The sequence below is a fragment of the Ostrea edulis genome, chromosome 2 (genome assembly GCF_947568905.1).
Source record: "Ostrea edulis chromosome 2, xbOstEdul1.1, whole genome shotgun sequence".
Classification (NCBI taxonomy): domain Eukaryota; kingdom Metazoa; phylum Mollusca; class Bivalvia; order Ostreida; family Ostreidae; genus Ostrea; species Ostrea edulis.
Window position 1 is genome coordinate 46,212,487 of NC_079165.1, and position 16,603 is coordinate 46,229,089.

General features: G+C 34.2%; 1 pseudogene; it reads left to right on the plus strand.

Annotated features, from left to right (window-relative positions):
• The window catches only part of LOC130051704 (uncharacterized), a 50,205-nt pseudogene that overhangs the window by 17,892 nt on the left and 15,710 nt on the right, over positions 1 to 16,603 (plus strand).

Sequence of the window (16,603 nt, forward strand, 5' to 3'; positions counted from 1 at the left end):
GGGAAAAAGAGGAGTTCCAAAAGATTGGAAGAAAGGTATTTATCATCAAATTGCCAAAGAAAGGAGATCTAGCATCGTGTGGAAATTGGAGAGGGATAACACTATTAACATCAGCATCTAAAGTCTTGGGGGAAACAATTATTAAGAGAATGGCAAGGAAAGTTGACAACATCTTAAGAGAAAAATAAGCTGGATTCAGATCAGACAGAAGCACCACCTAACAAATACTACTATGCATACTACGTAACATACTAGAGCAGACCACTGAATGGAACAGTAACCTATATCTTTGCTTCATAGACTTTGATAAATCGTTCAACAGTTGTACACAGAGGCACACTATGGAAGAAACGGAGAGCTATGGTATTTCATCGAAACTAGTACGAATCAATAAAGCAATGTACCATGAGAGTGTGCCGTCCAAACCGGAAATGGACTTACGGGTTGATTGATACTAGGTGAAATCCATCGTCGCAAACCACGGGTTATTGTTTCATTCCATTCTACAAACGTTTGTGGAATGGAATGAAACCATAACCCGTGGTTTGCGACGATGGATGAAATCAGGAGTGAAACACGGATGTAACATGTCAGGATTCCTCCTCCTCCTCGTAGATTGGACCATTGCCATTACATTCTACATGTATTTATCAGCTATATGACATTAAGCACAATTCTGAAGCATGTTTAATTTCTGCAATCTATTGAAACTCAAAATCTAATGATATTCATATCTGTTTCATTTGCATACTATCACGATGGTACTTCAACATTTTATAAATCAATTTAGTTTCTTCTATCGTGGTCGGATTTACGATCTCAATATAGAGGAAGGTGCAAAAACATGCGAGAGACAAGGGATCTGTTGATCGCTTTTATTTCCCCAGTTCGCCCCCCTGATGGGGGCTCAGCTCCCGGATCTGTTGATCGCTTTTAGGTCCCCAGTTCGCCCCCGTGATGGGGGCTCAGCTCCCGGAGCGCCCCGTATTTAACTGTTAATAATGAAATCTGGTATAAACCTAACAGAATTTTCAAGTACTCAAGCTGCATTCTAATTTGGGAATATACAAAGTTTCAGTTGATAACGATGTTAGTTCCCTGTGTCTAGCCTCTTTTTAATAGACAGACTTGGGTGACGTTCGTAATTAACTTCCCCATTATTGTTGTAGGACTTGTAAGGTTAAGATATTTTGAGGCGCACTTCCTAATTTTAAAATGATTTATTCTAAGTTCTGCTGCAATTTTAACCTGACACATCCGATATTGAAACCTAAAATATGGATATTTCATACATTTATATATTTTTAACAGCCTTTGAAGTGCTCTTATATAAATGATAGTACGTGTACGTCCCTTTTTTTAAAAGTGAGTATTCAGATTGTTTCCTGATTTAAATATATTCTATAACATTTTCCGTGTGTTTCTTGGGAATTAGTTTAGAATTATCTTGTACTATTTGTATTTGTGGTTTTTTCTTCTTCTTCCATACCGTTTTGCTTAATACTTATGATCAAAACTCATGTACATTTTGTCATGCAACCAAAATTGTATATTCTAAATCTTTAGAAATGCACTATTAGTTAAACCCTTAGCAGTGAATATTTAAATGATTGCAGTCAATTATTTTCAATTTATACCTACCACAAATTAGATGAATCAATTGAACAATATCGAGCTGCAATCGGTCTTTTCTATTTATCAGGTTTACATGTCTTTTGCATTTCTTCAAACATATCTCAAAACTACTCGCTCACTGTGTGGCATTCATTAAGCTTAGATCTGTGTTCATCAATTTGTATTTTCAATTTATTATACATTTGTTTTGTTAGCTTACGGCGATATTGAAGTAAATCCTACTATTGAAAATATCATCAATGACATTTTACATCGGAATATCCGAAGCATTAGACACAAATTGGGTCATTTAAAAACCCGTGACTTACTTCTTCGTGGCTTTGAATATATAATCCGTAAAGTAGAAATTGTTTTGGAGGCGGTGTTTTCATTTAATTAATACGTGATATAAGACGGGAAGCTTTAAAGACGCCCAGGCCTGGATTTCTCGAAAGAAACTTAAGTCGAAACTTGAACTTAAGTGTGAGATTTTAATCAAATTTTGACTGCTCAAATAAAAAATATCAAACTTAAGTTTGAGATTTCTTCGAGAAATCCAGACAAGATTTCCAGCTCGCTTATCTTGAATGTACTAGCATATGGATTAAATTGTATAACCATATCTGTATTTATCACCTTTGCTGTATTTATAGGCCTCCGAGATCAGCACTTCTGGACCAAATTGTTATGGGAGTCTAGATAAAGGTAGCAAATATTCCGACAAAATAATCTTAGAAGGTGGCTCATTACAAAATTTTATTTAATGGCCCGATAAAACACCTCCTTTCTTTCTTTCTTTCCTCCAGATGGAGATTCTAGTTCAATAGTAGTGCATTAATCAAGACATATGCAAATGTGCAAAATAATATAAGGAATACAAGTGATTACAATGGAAGAGAGGGAGAATACAAAAATTCCTAAAGAACATGTTAGAAGCATATACAATATTTAGTTACAGTGCAACTCGAAGTTTGTTATAATACATTGCTGCTGCATCTCTTATAAAACCAAAGTTCAGAAGATGTAGTTCTGGAATGTTAAAATCAGGCAAACTTGAGATCATGCTTCTTGCGCCGAGGATGAATAAATACAAGTCATATTGGGACAGCCCACATAGGTCAGCAGCCAAAGAAATATGAAAGTCTTCAATTAGAGTTTCCCACCAGGCGTCGCGATATAGGGTTGTTTCAGAACAAGTAGTTGATACGTGCTCAAACACATTCGTGAAAGGTCTCGCGCACAGTGAGCAAATTTCGGGTGGTATATCCAGAAGACTCCATAATTTTACAATAAACTTGCACAGAAGAATCTCGTTATTATTGTGCGGAATATTCCATAACAGAGTTGGTGATTTTCCATCACAAAGAATGATAAATCGGGTAAAGTCAGGATCAGCACGCATGCGTTGTCGTCTGGAATCGGAATGGTAAATGATGACAGAGGATTTAACAGATCTTTTCCACTCTGATTTTGAGGAGAAGGCACCACTTTCAAGATATCGAGTTAAAGCAGGATACAAATTGTATTTGGTCAATAGAGGCATGATGTCCTGAATAAATCCGCGATGTTTGGCACAGGGGTTCATCATATACGAGAGTAGACGAGTGAGTAATATAATATGCGCTTTGTGGGATAATTAGTGTCCAGTTCACAAAGATGTCCAAAAAAATGCAGTTTCTTGATGCCAATCTCCGCAGTAATAGGAAGCAGACCCAGGAGGCTTTCACACATATCCGATCTTGTTTGCTGATGAAGACCCATTGCGTGTTTTGCAATAAAATGTTGGAATGTATTGAGGGTTTCGACATCTTTTCGTCGTAGGTCGCACCAGAGTTCGCATCCATATAATACAGAGGGGAGAACTACCTTCTTAAATAGCTTGGATATAGTGATTGGGTTGAGCTGTTCGGATGCTTTTAGTGCAAAATATGTTTGGCGTCTTTTCATGCAAGCATTCGAAGTTCTGCTACTGGGATCAAATGTGGAATTCAGTAAAATTCCCAGGTGCGTGTATTCCTTGGAAGAGTGAATAACATTCTTGCCTAGGTGCCAGGATAATGTGTCCATATGTTTTGCCCTTTTTGGATAAAAATAAAGTACATTGGATTGGTTTGCATTGAATGTAAAACGCCATTTTGTTGAATACTCGTATATTTTGCGTAGAATTTTCTGTAATCCATGCGGGGTGAGTGCAACACAACAAATGTCATCCGCAAGCGTTGGATTAGAGCTTATGATACTGAAAATATCGGTATTTGTACACAGATTTTGAATTTCGTGCAGCAAGTCGTCGATAAATACAAGGTAGAGAAAGGTTGACAAAACACCACCCTGTCTAACGCCTTGTAAAATTGGAAACCAATCAGAACTGACTTGGTTAACAACGACAGAGAACGATAAAACACCTCCTATGAAGTATGCTTTCACCATCGAAAGTGATACAACCTCTCAATAATTTTATTTGAATTTTTTGTGATTTTTCCCAGAAATATAAAAAGGTGTTTTCTTTACAGATAAGAGATTTGAGAGTCCATTTTGCTGCGATTTGATGTATGATATGAATATCTAATAAACCATGCCCAAAATACTTGGACAGACGTTCTAATTTTTAAAATAAAGATACAAATTTATGAAATTTGAAAACGTTATACGTGTATATTTTTAAGATTACGGCTAAAATCTGTTTAAAACTAGATGTTGTCATAAGACAGTAATACCCGCACGCAAATATATTCTATACCACGATCTTGTTGCATATGTCAAGATGCAATGAGTATTCTGTTGGCCTATTTCATAATTGTTGAAATATATTTTTGAAAATTGAGGTGATGACCTCTAAGCCACATATATTTCTACTGCACATAGCAAGATAAATTCAGTATTCTGATGGGCAAGTGTTCCAGGGTCACCCCACCCCCATCATTTTTCATTGTTCGGATATCTTTAAAATGGTTGAGATTCCAACCCTTAAAGCAAATATATTCTTGTTGCACATATGACAATGCACCGAACACCAGTTTATTGTTAGTCGATTTTACACCACATTTACCCCTGAAGCTCCGAAAACTTATTACACATCTAAAGGACACCGCCAATCATCTCCCAAAAGATGAATTGACTACTGCATAAAATGCAAAAGGGGTTCTAAGAACCATGTTTTTCAACCCCCAACTGGCTCCTAGGGTGAAAAGAAAATTTTGAAACCTCTTATTCTATAAAGGACATCACCATACATCTTCCAAAAAAAGATTAAGTCATTGCTTAAAATGTAAGGAGTTATGGGAACCAGAGATTTTTTGTTTAAAAAATAACGTTTTTGACCCTCAGGACAAAAATAAAAATCCAAAAACTTACAACACCACCAAATATCTTCCAAAATATGATTTGTCTACCGCGAAAATGTAAAGTTCTGGGAACCAGGGTTTTGTATAAAAACGTCGGTTTTCGAGCCCCTGAGTGGAAACGAAAATTCTAAAACTGTATCACACATTTACAGGACACCACTAATCATTGACTTGGCTTCTGCATAAAATGCAAGTTCTGGGAACCAGGGTTTTGTAGAAAAAAAACGTCGTTTTTCGACACACACACACACCCAGGTGAAAATAAAAATTCTAAAACCTTGCCGGATCGAATATGCAAAATGGGCCGAATCGACCATAGGGATCGACTAGGGATTTTGGGACGGAACGACCTGCTACCGGCGAGATTAATAAAATGACCCAAATTTTCAGGGGGTTTTGGAAAAAATTAGGTTCTCCAAATAAAATAATTCAAGAAATCAAAGGATTTTGTCATTTATTTCTTCGGGAGTGGAAGAAGTTATGGCTTCTTAAAATATCGTTTAGTACATTTTCCGAAGACCGCGATTTACCTTAAATTTGAAAAATTTAGGGGGGGGGGGGGGGGGGCTGTGCCCCCTCTAAATCCGCCACTGACATCTGTATAGATATTTATATGATTTTTCATAAAGTTGATTCACGTGACGAAACAAAGAGAGATAACTCTATAATTTGGGTTAAAATCATGCATTTCACTATACAAATCGATGGAAAACGGAAAATATTTAAACATCAACCATCCATCCTCCAATGAAACACAAATTCTATTTTACATGTATTATGAATTGCCATTTAGCAAATTTAAACCATATCTTTTGTTGTTCCCGGGGTAACATTATGATTACAGATCAAAACTAGAGCTAGAAATAGTCTTTTTAGCAGACCAATATAAATATTTTTTTCTGCTGTTTACAAATCTATAGATGAAATGCAGATTCATTATCAATTATTATCTTGCATGTCATATTGTAATATTTAGGAGAGGGACTAGTAAGTTGTTAGACCTTGTTCAAAATAAATTGTTCAAAACAAAATCAAAACAATTGTTTGAGCTTAATTATGTTAATTTGGCATTCAATAAAAATACGCAAGGAAAATCTTTTCAGTATTCAAAATGTGAAAGTATTTCTGTAATCTTGGAAACTTTACCTTTATCAAAAGAATTTACTCATTATAAATATTTATTTCACTTCCCAGAACACACACACTTAGAATACCAAATTAAAATGTCCTCATCCAATCAGTGAAGATATCATTAATCATTTGAAGATACATTCAGCTGGGTTACAGTGTGCGATATTGATACGATATCATTAAAATAAGTCAATGTGTGCAGTAAATTAATTAACAAAATTATCTAAAGAGTGCATACGACAGCAATTCAATTTCATTATAATATCATTAATGCATGCAAAAATTGAATTGATGGTATTGTAATAGAGAGAGAATGCAACGGACCAGATCAGGGTTTGAACTCGGGCCCCCTGAATCTCTACCAACAGAACTATCCAGCCACCGGCAACTGAAATTGTCTGGCCGCCACATTCCTCCCTCCTTAAATGTCTTCATACCTTGACCACACTGGGATTCAAACCTGGGCCTCCTGAATCTCTAGTCAGGTGCTCTACTGAGCCACCTACCCGGTAGCCACCAGCGATTAAACCTGGCTGACTGCTACATTATCATTGATTCATTTAGGGAGTACATCACTTGATTATTGTACGCATTAATAGAACTAAAGATATATCTTATAAAGAGCACATTAATGGAGAAAATGTAGCGATGACAGACACGCAACAAATCAAACAATGGTGATATAGCACACACAGCTTGTCTCCAGCCAGAGGAGCAAAATAAATTAATATGTGGCCAACACAAACTGGTACATGAGATATCATATATCTCTCAGATCTAGATGTCATCAGTGTTTAGCCACCAGAGAGTAAAATTATAACTGTTGAAAGATTTGTGAAAAGAAATATTATTCATCGAGATTCGACAACGACAATATCTTTATTCTCTTAAACTGAATTACAGTATAATGAAGTAAACAAAATGAACATGATACAGATGTACATGCAAGTCGTGGGTAAATAAGGTTCAATTTGAAAAAAAAAAAAAAGAGAAAAAAAAAAAGAAAAGAGAATATAATGTTGCCCATGGATGGATTAATTAACCTGGAGAACATACTCTCTCAGAAATTGTGATTTTGATGAATTGATTAATTTACTTGTTTTGTGTATTAAAAAGTTGTTTAAATTTTGTTCAAATTTATAAATATTTGGGTCTGACACATATAATCACAACACTATGCCTACTTAAAATATACTTATCACCTCCACAATACACCGATGTCCAATTGAAAACATTCTGCAATACACAGATACAAATAAAACAATTCAGTGTAACTAGAACTGTAGTCGTAGATCTGGACTACACTCTTGTAGTCCACTCAAAAAAGAAAATCTAATACTTTTTTTTGTGTTTTATTATGAACAAGCACCAAAGCAAAACTTTCATCTAAACTTCAAAAGAATATCCAAAGACAATTAATTAACACATAATTCACCAAATAATTTTAAAATTCAATAAATTACAAATACCAGTATAATCATCGTCTAAAAGTAAGTTTTAGCTTTTTTCATTGTACCAAAGAAACAAAAAAGGTGACAAGATAACAGCTGACTATATAAATGGGATTATGCAATGAATGTGCTGATGTGATGCATAGCACTGGAATGACTTCACTGTTTTTCTCCTCAAAGGATCCAACATCTAGAAAAAGAAATTGCACTAGAAGATTTCCCAACATACAATTATTGACTAGAAATATATCATTTACAGATATTTGGTTTTATTATATTTGATTTTATAAAATATAATGTTCTTGCTCTGACAGAGTTTAAATGTGATTTTTATATTTCAACATACCTTTCCTGTAATCTTACTGTTGACTAATTGGTTTTCAGAAACTTGACTTCCTTCCCCGTCTTCTTAAGCACTTCTTCCAACTCCGCAGCAGTCAATGATGATGTCACTGTCACCTTTTGATTCTCTACACTAGTTTCAACATTGGTCACTTTATCTGCAGACATATAAAGAAGGAGAATTTTTTCTGAGTTGCTTCATCTTTATTCTATCTAAGAATGGGCAATTCTGAGTCAACTAAATCAAGTCTGACAAAATTAAATATTTTACCTTCTGAAGAGAGCAAAGTAATATTCTATACATAAAAAAAAATCCTATAAAAGAAACTAGTTATTGAAAATGATGCTATATTCTAGACAAGTCCTATGAAGATAGATTTGTAATGCAAAGATATTTTTATATTTCACATTGATGTCGGTGATAATATCTGGAACAAACCTGACTCATTTGTAAAATCATACAATCAACAGTACAGTAAATATATTACATCCCTGTTTTTAACATCAATAATGAATAAGGTTAATGACTAAAGGATTGAAAAAAGAGGAAGTAGTCATAGCTAGCACAAATTCGTGTGAAAAAAATCAATAAGGTATTTGTTAACTGCTTATACACATTTAGAGAATGCACAACTATGTATTATACACAGCTAACATTGTACAATAAGATTGGTTGTAATGCTGTCTTAATCATCTTTTTAATGCTTGAGGTCCATTCATATTTTCAGCGTATACCAATGCCTAATCAAAATTTTCTATCATTAATGTTTGTATCATCAGTGTTATCCTGAAGTTCTTAAAAATTTTCAACTTTATCACAATCTATATCCACACTATCTAAACCAATTTCTACCAACTGATAATCAAACCATATAGCATTCTTGGATCAATCCCTTCCAAGGGGAAATGGTTGCAAAATACTAGTATTGCAAATGGGGTGGGGTGTTAATTTTTTTTAAAGAAAATCTTCTAAAAGGCAATAAAAGCAGGACTTGAAGCTAACTTTTTATGTTACCAGTCCAGCCAGACTGATGGGGTATAATTTCACCCAATCCCCAGAAAAATTTACCAGTCCAACAGAGTTTTCCAGAAATAATTAAACATATTTTGTTAATGTTATTAAAATGAAATTTAACTCAATATCCCTCAGACAATATTGTAATACTTATGTGGGATTTACAAATCAGATTCGTCTGATATCTACAGATCGAAGCATGCCAAATGTGTGTATAACATTTCATAAGTATATTTTCCAAAATGATGCTTTAGAAAATTAACCAGTCCCATCGGACTGACTACTGGTAAAACAAATGTTAATCAGTCCGCCAGACATTTACCCAGTCACAGACTGACGGGCAGATGTTAATTTCGAGCCCTGTAAAAGTATAGTAATCAGTGAATTTAAAACATTACAATTTGAAAAAGAAACACCAAGTCCAGATAGAATTAGTTTTTTAGCATCAGAGCTTTAATTCAATAAATAATAATCAAACACATTACAGTACGTACATTCATTCAAAGTAAGGAAATACATCGGTATCAAATGACAGAATTTGGCATTACCGATGTCCTCCGTTGAAGACAAATTTCTATATTTTCTGTATATAAAATAAACATAAATATCTTAGTCTTAGTTATTTTAAGTTGTCATAATTTCACAGAATTTTATACATTTGGTTTTTCACAATACCTAACATCCAGAATTTTTTTCTCCTAAACAAAGGGTGCTAAATTGGCAAAGGCCAAGATCACTGCCATTCACTGGTATGAAAATAGATATTATTTAAACGATATTTTATCAAGTATAATACATAAAAGGACTGGACAACAGGCGTTGCCTTTATAAGCCCTCTCCATACAAATACATGGTCATGGTCATACAGATATAGTTATTATATAAAGATAATGAAGCAATATAATATTACATACATTGATATGTTTAACAGTTTCCATTTCTATGATAATTTATATTGCCATTTTTAACTTTGGCAATCGAAAAGCAAATATACTGCATTGTCAATTGCGAAATAAAGCGAGTAATCTTAATGCTAATTTATTTAAGGTATTCAATGTATAATGACCATATTTCTTATCTAATAAATGGATGGTGGAATTTTTGTAATCATGGTATCATTTTGAAGGGTTCATCAAATAAAAATAATTCACCATAGGAACTTTCAAAATTTTGTTTACTGCTTGATTTATTTCACCTAGAATTTAACATTGAAATATATGGGAAAAGCATGTTTTATTACAAAATTTTAAAAAGAAATTATATTTTCATACAAATCTCTTGGTAGAAAGTTACAAACACTTTCTCTTAATGAAAATATAAAATAAAATTAATCATTGACCACACACAGTTTTAGAAAATTAGATTTTTCTTATTTTTACAAAGGGAAGACAACTCTTCCAAACAGTTTTAAGTGCAAAAGGGTCAGCTTCTAATCATTTACCAGTCATGTGAATTTCATCTGCTTCACTTTCATCATTATTTAACAATAAACATTTATGTTGATCTAAATCCTTCAAAATTGTTTATTATCCTTTCATTATACATGGAATACCTTAAGCACTTTCTTAGGGAAAATCCTAATTATGACTTGTGTCAAAAATCAAAATAGTCCCGAAACCACATTCAGGGTTTGACATTTACTTTTTTGAGCACTAGACCAGTCGGGCTACTTCAAATGATTTTTACTAGACCTGACCTTACATCCACTAGTCCTGACCAACTTTCCAGAAAAAACCCACTGATAATTTCTTCATATTTAAATACTTAATTCAAATTACAAGCGTTAAGTTTGAATTAAAACATATTTGTCTCAAACAATCTTTAGTCTCGTCATTCAATTTGATGCTTTAATTTTCAAACATATTTAATGATTTTCTGTTTCTTTAAATTCTACCCGGCATGGAAATTCTTTAGTCCATTTAGAATAAAATGACCTCAACCGTTCCTGTTTTCTTTAAATTTCTATTTCTTTAGCCTTGCTTTGTTTCTTCCCATTCTTCCTTTATTTTCTCTTGGGACATATTTCCTTGAAGACGAGAAGTCGTATTTGAATAGATATAGAGATATACCCGCACATATGTGCCATCGTCTGGCTGTTTACGACGTACTTTATTAATTTGATGAACACTTTCTTATAAATATCAAATTTAAGTAAACTGGTTTTTTAAAAATGAAAATGAATTTAATTTATATCTATTTACCCGAAACATAACTTTACACACACTAAAATCGAGTAGATGTCATAAAACATCACTTCCGACCGCGACTTATTTGTTAGAACTAAAAATAGAGATTATGTCATCACGTAGTTCTGCGGAGTTATTTTTTTTTTTTAGTTAAGAATAAAATATCCTATGGTTTAAAGTAAATTTTCTTGTTTATTTTTTCAACACGACCAGTCGGACTAGTAAATCGACATTTTACCCGACCATTATCATTTAGTAGACTCGGTCGGTCGGACGTGCCTTAGTGTCAAACCCTGCACACTTCACTTTTCTCTGAAGTGTTCAAAATATTGTACACAAAGACAAATACTGATACAAAGTTTTAATGATCTACAATTACAATTACCTTTATCTTTAGAACTTATTTTGTATGGTGACAATAATCTTAGTTATAACCAAAATGTTGCAATTTTCAGAATTGTACATGAATTTATTTTGTCTACAAATAGATTTGTTTAATTTCTTAAAATCTTTCATTTTCATACCACAGAACCAATGAACCAACTTGTTTATATCTTTTTCCTGTGTATTAAATTTCTATATCCATACCTACATTATATTTGTCAGTCATACATCAAGCTGAAAATGGATATGTATTGTTTAAGTCAGGAATACAGGCTCCATGGAAGGGCCACAAAGGGTTTGAACTTTCACTTTAAGACCTCTTATTGAACTTTTACGTTTACAACAAGAGCAACGCCAACGTGGCATAATACGCCCGTAGATTTTGCTCAAGGAAAACATATTTTAGTGGGATTCATATTTTAGTGAAGTTAGCACTGTTCTCTGTGAGCTAATTCATTATTATGCTTGTAGAAATGGATATCAAGATATAAAGAGGGATAGCCTTAGAATGCGCTACTTCATAAATATGCTAACGGTTCGGTTTGCATCCTGCCCACAAGGTTTTCCTAATAAGTGATACTACGACCTTGACCTTTGACCTTGAAAAACAATAGGCACCTTCCTCTCATCATGATGATCAAATATACTAAGTTATAATATCCTGGAGCTTACGGTTCGGTTTGTATTCTGCCCACAAGGTTTTCCTAATAAGTGATACTAAAACCTTGACCTTTGACCTTGAAAAACAATACACATCTTCCTCTCATCATGGTGATCAAATATACCAAGTTATAATATCCTGGAGCTTAAGGTTCGGTTTGTATCCTGCCCACAAGGTTTTCCTAAAAAGTGATACTACGACCTTGACCTTTGACCTTAAAAAACAATAGGCATCTTTCTCTCATCATGGTGATCAAATATACCAAGTTATAATATCCTGGAGCTTTAATATGTCCCGTCTTCGACGGGCGTATAAAAACCAGTTGCAGTAGGTCAGTAGTTAGAGCATTCATTTTGTAGCAATGAGGTCATCATGAGTTTGAGCTCCATCAAGCCATGGCCGTGTCAAAAAAATAAAAAATAAATATTTATTCGGTATATATACACACATACATAAATACCAAGGATAACCCATGAAAGCTCGAAAGCTTATTTCCAATGGGGTCCTTTTGATGCACGGATGTTTGCGCTAGGGGGTCATTTATGTGGGAGAAAACTGAGAGTACCTGGAGGAAACCCACGTGTCCAAGCGGGCGACCGCCATACCCTCTCACATACAACCACTGCTGATCACGGAGATCGAACTCGAGTCAGAGCGGTGAGAAGCGAGAGCGCTACCTCTGCGCTACCCGGACACCCAAGATACAACTAGATGCTGTCATAAGACAGTATAATACCCACATACAAGTGTTTGCCTTTAAGTATACTCTCCGTTGTACTAGTGTAACTAGCAAAGCCAAAATAGTTCACACATAACATACCATATATATTCTTGCTCCAATTACTTTCCAAAAGATTATATGGCTATTGCATAAAATGTAAAAGGAGTTCTTTAGGAACTAAGGTTTTCTGTAGAAAAAGTTTCATTTTTGACCCCTATTTGGCCATCAGGATAAAAATGAAAATTCCAAAAACTTATTGCACATCTACAGGACACCACCAATCATCTTCCAAAAGATTATTTGGCTAATAAATAATTAGTAAGAGGAATACTGAAAACCAAGGGTTTTTTTTGTTGTTGTTTATTTTAAAGTTTTTTTTAAAAAGAAAAAACATCGTTTTTCCACCCCTATTTGGACACCAAGGTGAAAATGAAAATCCCAAAACCTTACTGCACATCTTATGATCTACAGGGCACCATCAATCATCTTCCAAAACATGATTTGGCTATTGCATAAAATGTATAAGGAGTTCTGGGAACCAGGTTTTTCTAAAAATAAAAAAAATCCCTTTTCACCTCCATTTAGTCCCCAGGGTAAAATTAAAAATTCCAAAACCTTCTTGCACATCTACAGGACACCACCTATCATATTCCAAAAGATTGATTGGTTACTGCTTAAAACAAAAGAGGAGTTTGAGGAAAAAGAAAGTGTGACAGATGGATGGACAGGCCAAGGCCAGGCTTGGATTTATCAAAAAAATCTCAAACTTAAATTTGAGTTTTCTTTTACTTGAACAGTCAAAATTTGAGTAAAATCTCGGACTTCAGTTGAAATTTTGACTGAAAAGTACATGACTGGTCCACTCTAAGGTCAAGGTTACAAGGCCAAACTTCAAAAAATAAAAAAAAGAAACACCGTGGAGCTCCACCCTTGGCTAGTGAAGATGATGAAGAACCTATATACAAAATATGAAAGACCTACCTTAAATAGTTCAGGAAAAACTGAATAGGTCAGGGTTTTTTTCAAAAGTAGGTCAAACTCCAAAGTCAAAAGATCAAACATCATTGTGTACAAGGTCTTACCATAAAGAATTTATATACAAAATATGAAAGTCCCACCTAAAATGGTTCTGGATATGTTTAATAGGTTATGTTTTATCAAAAGTAGGTCATACTCCAAGTTCAAGGTCAAAGATCATTCTATGAAATATAATACAAGATATGAAAGACCTGCCTTAAATAGTTTAGAACACTGAAGACATTATTTGTCGAAATGCGCATCTGGTGCATCAAAATTGGTACCGTATAAGTTTTACATTATGACCCCTGGGTCGAGGCCTCTACTGGTGGACTGTTAGTCCCTGAGGGTCTCTACAGCCCAGTAGCTAAGTACCTCGTTACTAGCTTGAAAATACGGATGTATATTTAATTGCCGTAATAGAATTTAGATATTCATTTCAAAATTAAAGATTATCTCCCTCACGCATAGCTCTTATCCTTAGACGAATTTGACTCCACTTTTTTGGCACACTGTTTTTCCCTATAATAGCTCTAAAACTTCATTGTTATTTCGGATTTCAAACATTTCGGTTGAGCATCACTGAGGAGACATTATTTGTCGAAATGCGCATCTGGTGCATCAAAATTGGTACCGTATAAGTTTTACATGGTATAATAGATAAAAATTTTATCAAAAGGTCAAACTTCAAGGTTAAGGTCACAAGATCACACACCATTGCATCACATGAAAGGTATTTCTGTAAAGAATGTATATACAAAATATGATAGCCCTAGCTTATTTCAAGATATATTTTCAGAGATTTTTCCTATGTATCAACATAAAACAATTTGATACCCTATTATGGCCCCCAACCTACCTCTGGGGATCATAAATTGCACAAACTTGGATCTACTCTACGTCTGGAAGCTTTCATGTAAATTTAAACCTTGCTGGCCAAGTAGTTCTTGAGAAAATTTTCTTTAAATAACCCAACCCTATTTTTGTGATTGGAGAAGGGTTTTGCCCTTCATGGAAACAACTTGAATCCCCTTTAACTAAGGATGCTTTTCACCAAGTTTGGTTATAATTAGTAGAGTGGTTCTAGAGATAAAGTCAAAAATGTGAGAACTGAAAAGTTTACAGACAGACGGACAATGGGTGACAATTTTGTCTATAGATGATAATAACAGCAAGGGTTCTATACCATACCAACCCCTACATGTTTTTTTATTAGTGGATGATATGGTATAGACCCCTACTATTATCATTACAGACAAAATTTACCGGTTCCTGTGCTAAAACTCACAACCTCCTGGTTATACAAAGCAAATGCTCCAACACTTTGCTACCATTGAGCTACCAAGACCGGTCGCTGGGGGAGGGGGTTCAGGATTTTAACAAACTTGAATTTACTCATGTGAAATGTTCACGACAAAGACGGCTACAAATTTGACCATGCAAAAAAAAAAAAAAAAAAAGCTGGCTCAGGTGAGCTAAAAATCAACAACAAAAAAGGGCACGCACACAAATATATGCAACAGTTTAAAGCAGTTCAGAATACAACATATTTTGATTTTATTTTATTATTTTATTTTTCGCTATTCCTGTTAAAAGAAAAGAAAAGAAAACTGTACTAACCACCTAATTTGCCGAGCACCCTTTTCGCGGCTCCAGCACATCCCTCACACGTCATCACCATCTCAAACTCGTGTGTCTAAAATATCAATAGATTAAAACATACACTCTATCGAAAAATCACCGATATATACGTAAAATGGTGATTATACTCATAGTTGGGTTTATAAACTTAGTTACCGCACATACCTGCGATGACATCTTTAGCCGTTTTCTTTACTCCGCCTGAATTTTGACAAGAACGTTAACTCTGGGTTAATAATGTCAAACTTATAATTAGTTGCTTAAACACAAGCCTCTGTAATGATTGGGATAACCTAGGAATACCAATCAGAGGATAAACAGGGATTTCTAGTGGGTAGAAATGTTTCATAGAACAGTTATGATTATTTTATTTTCCAATTTCCACCGTCCGTTTTTAACAGACCCATGTCATTTTTAGCTTTTCTAAGCCGATTTCTTTTCGTAATATATGTACTTTCATTTTCCTCAAGGGTCACGAGTGTTTGTTTATGTCATGCGATCGTGCGAGAAAGATGAGGATGTTGTTAACACTCGCGATTTCATTTGCTGTTTTATTATGTTTCGGAAATTGTCAATTTCCACCCGTAAGTAATTAGTAACTTAGTAGATATATTTGAAATTTACAGCTGATATAATGATTAATAAATTATTTGTGTAATTAATTTTTAACAGCATTAATATACAGCGTAGTGCCATAGAGTTAATTTTCCAGTTTTACGCTATATATTTCATTGAAAAAAATCTTTTGCTTGAAAAACCATTTTTGCTCAAATTTTTATGAAATCTAAAACATATGAAGAAAACTTTGATCAACAATTGAATTGCAGAAATATAATTACTGAAAATTTAACATCAACTTCCTTGAATATGTAACAGGAAGGGAGAAAATAGTCCGAAATATCTGACGTTTTCCTGGTTTTTTTATGATTTTGATATTTACTATGCCAGGAAAACCTGGCATGGTAAATATCAAATTAATGAAAAAGCCAGGAAAACGTCAGATATTTTGGACTAGGGAGAAAAATGCAATGGACCAGACTGGGATTCAAACTCAGGCCCCCTGAATCTCTAGTCACCTGGTGCTCTACCAACTGAG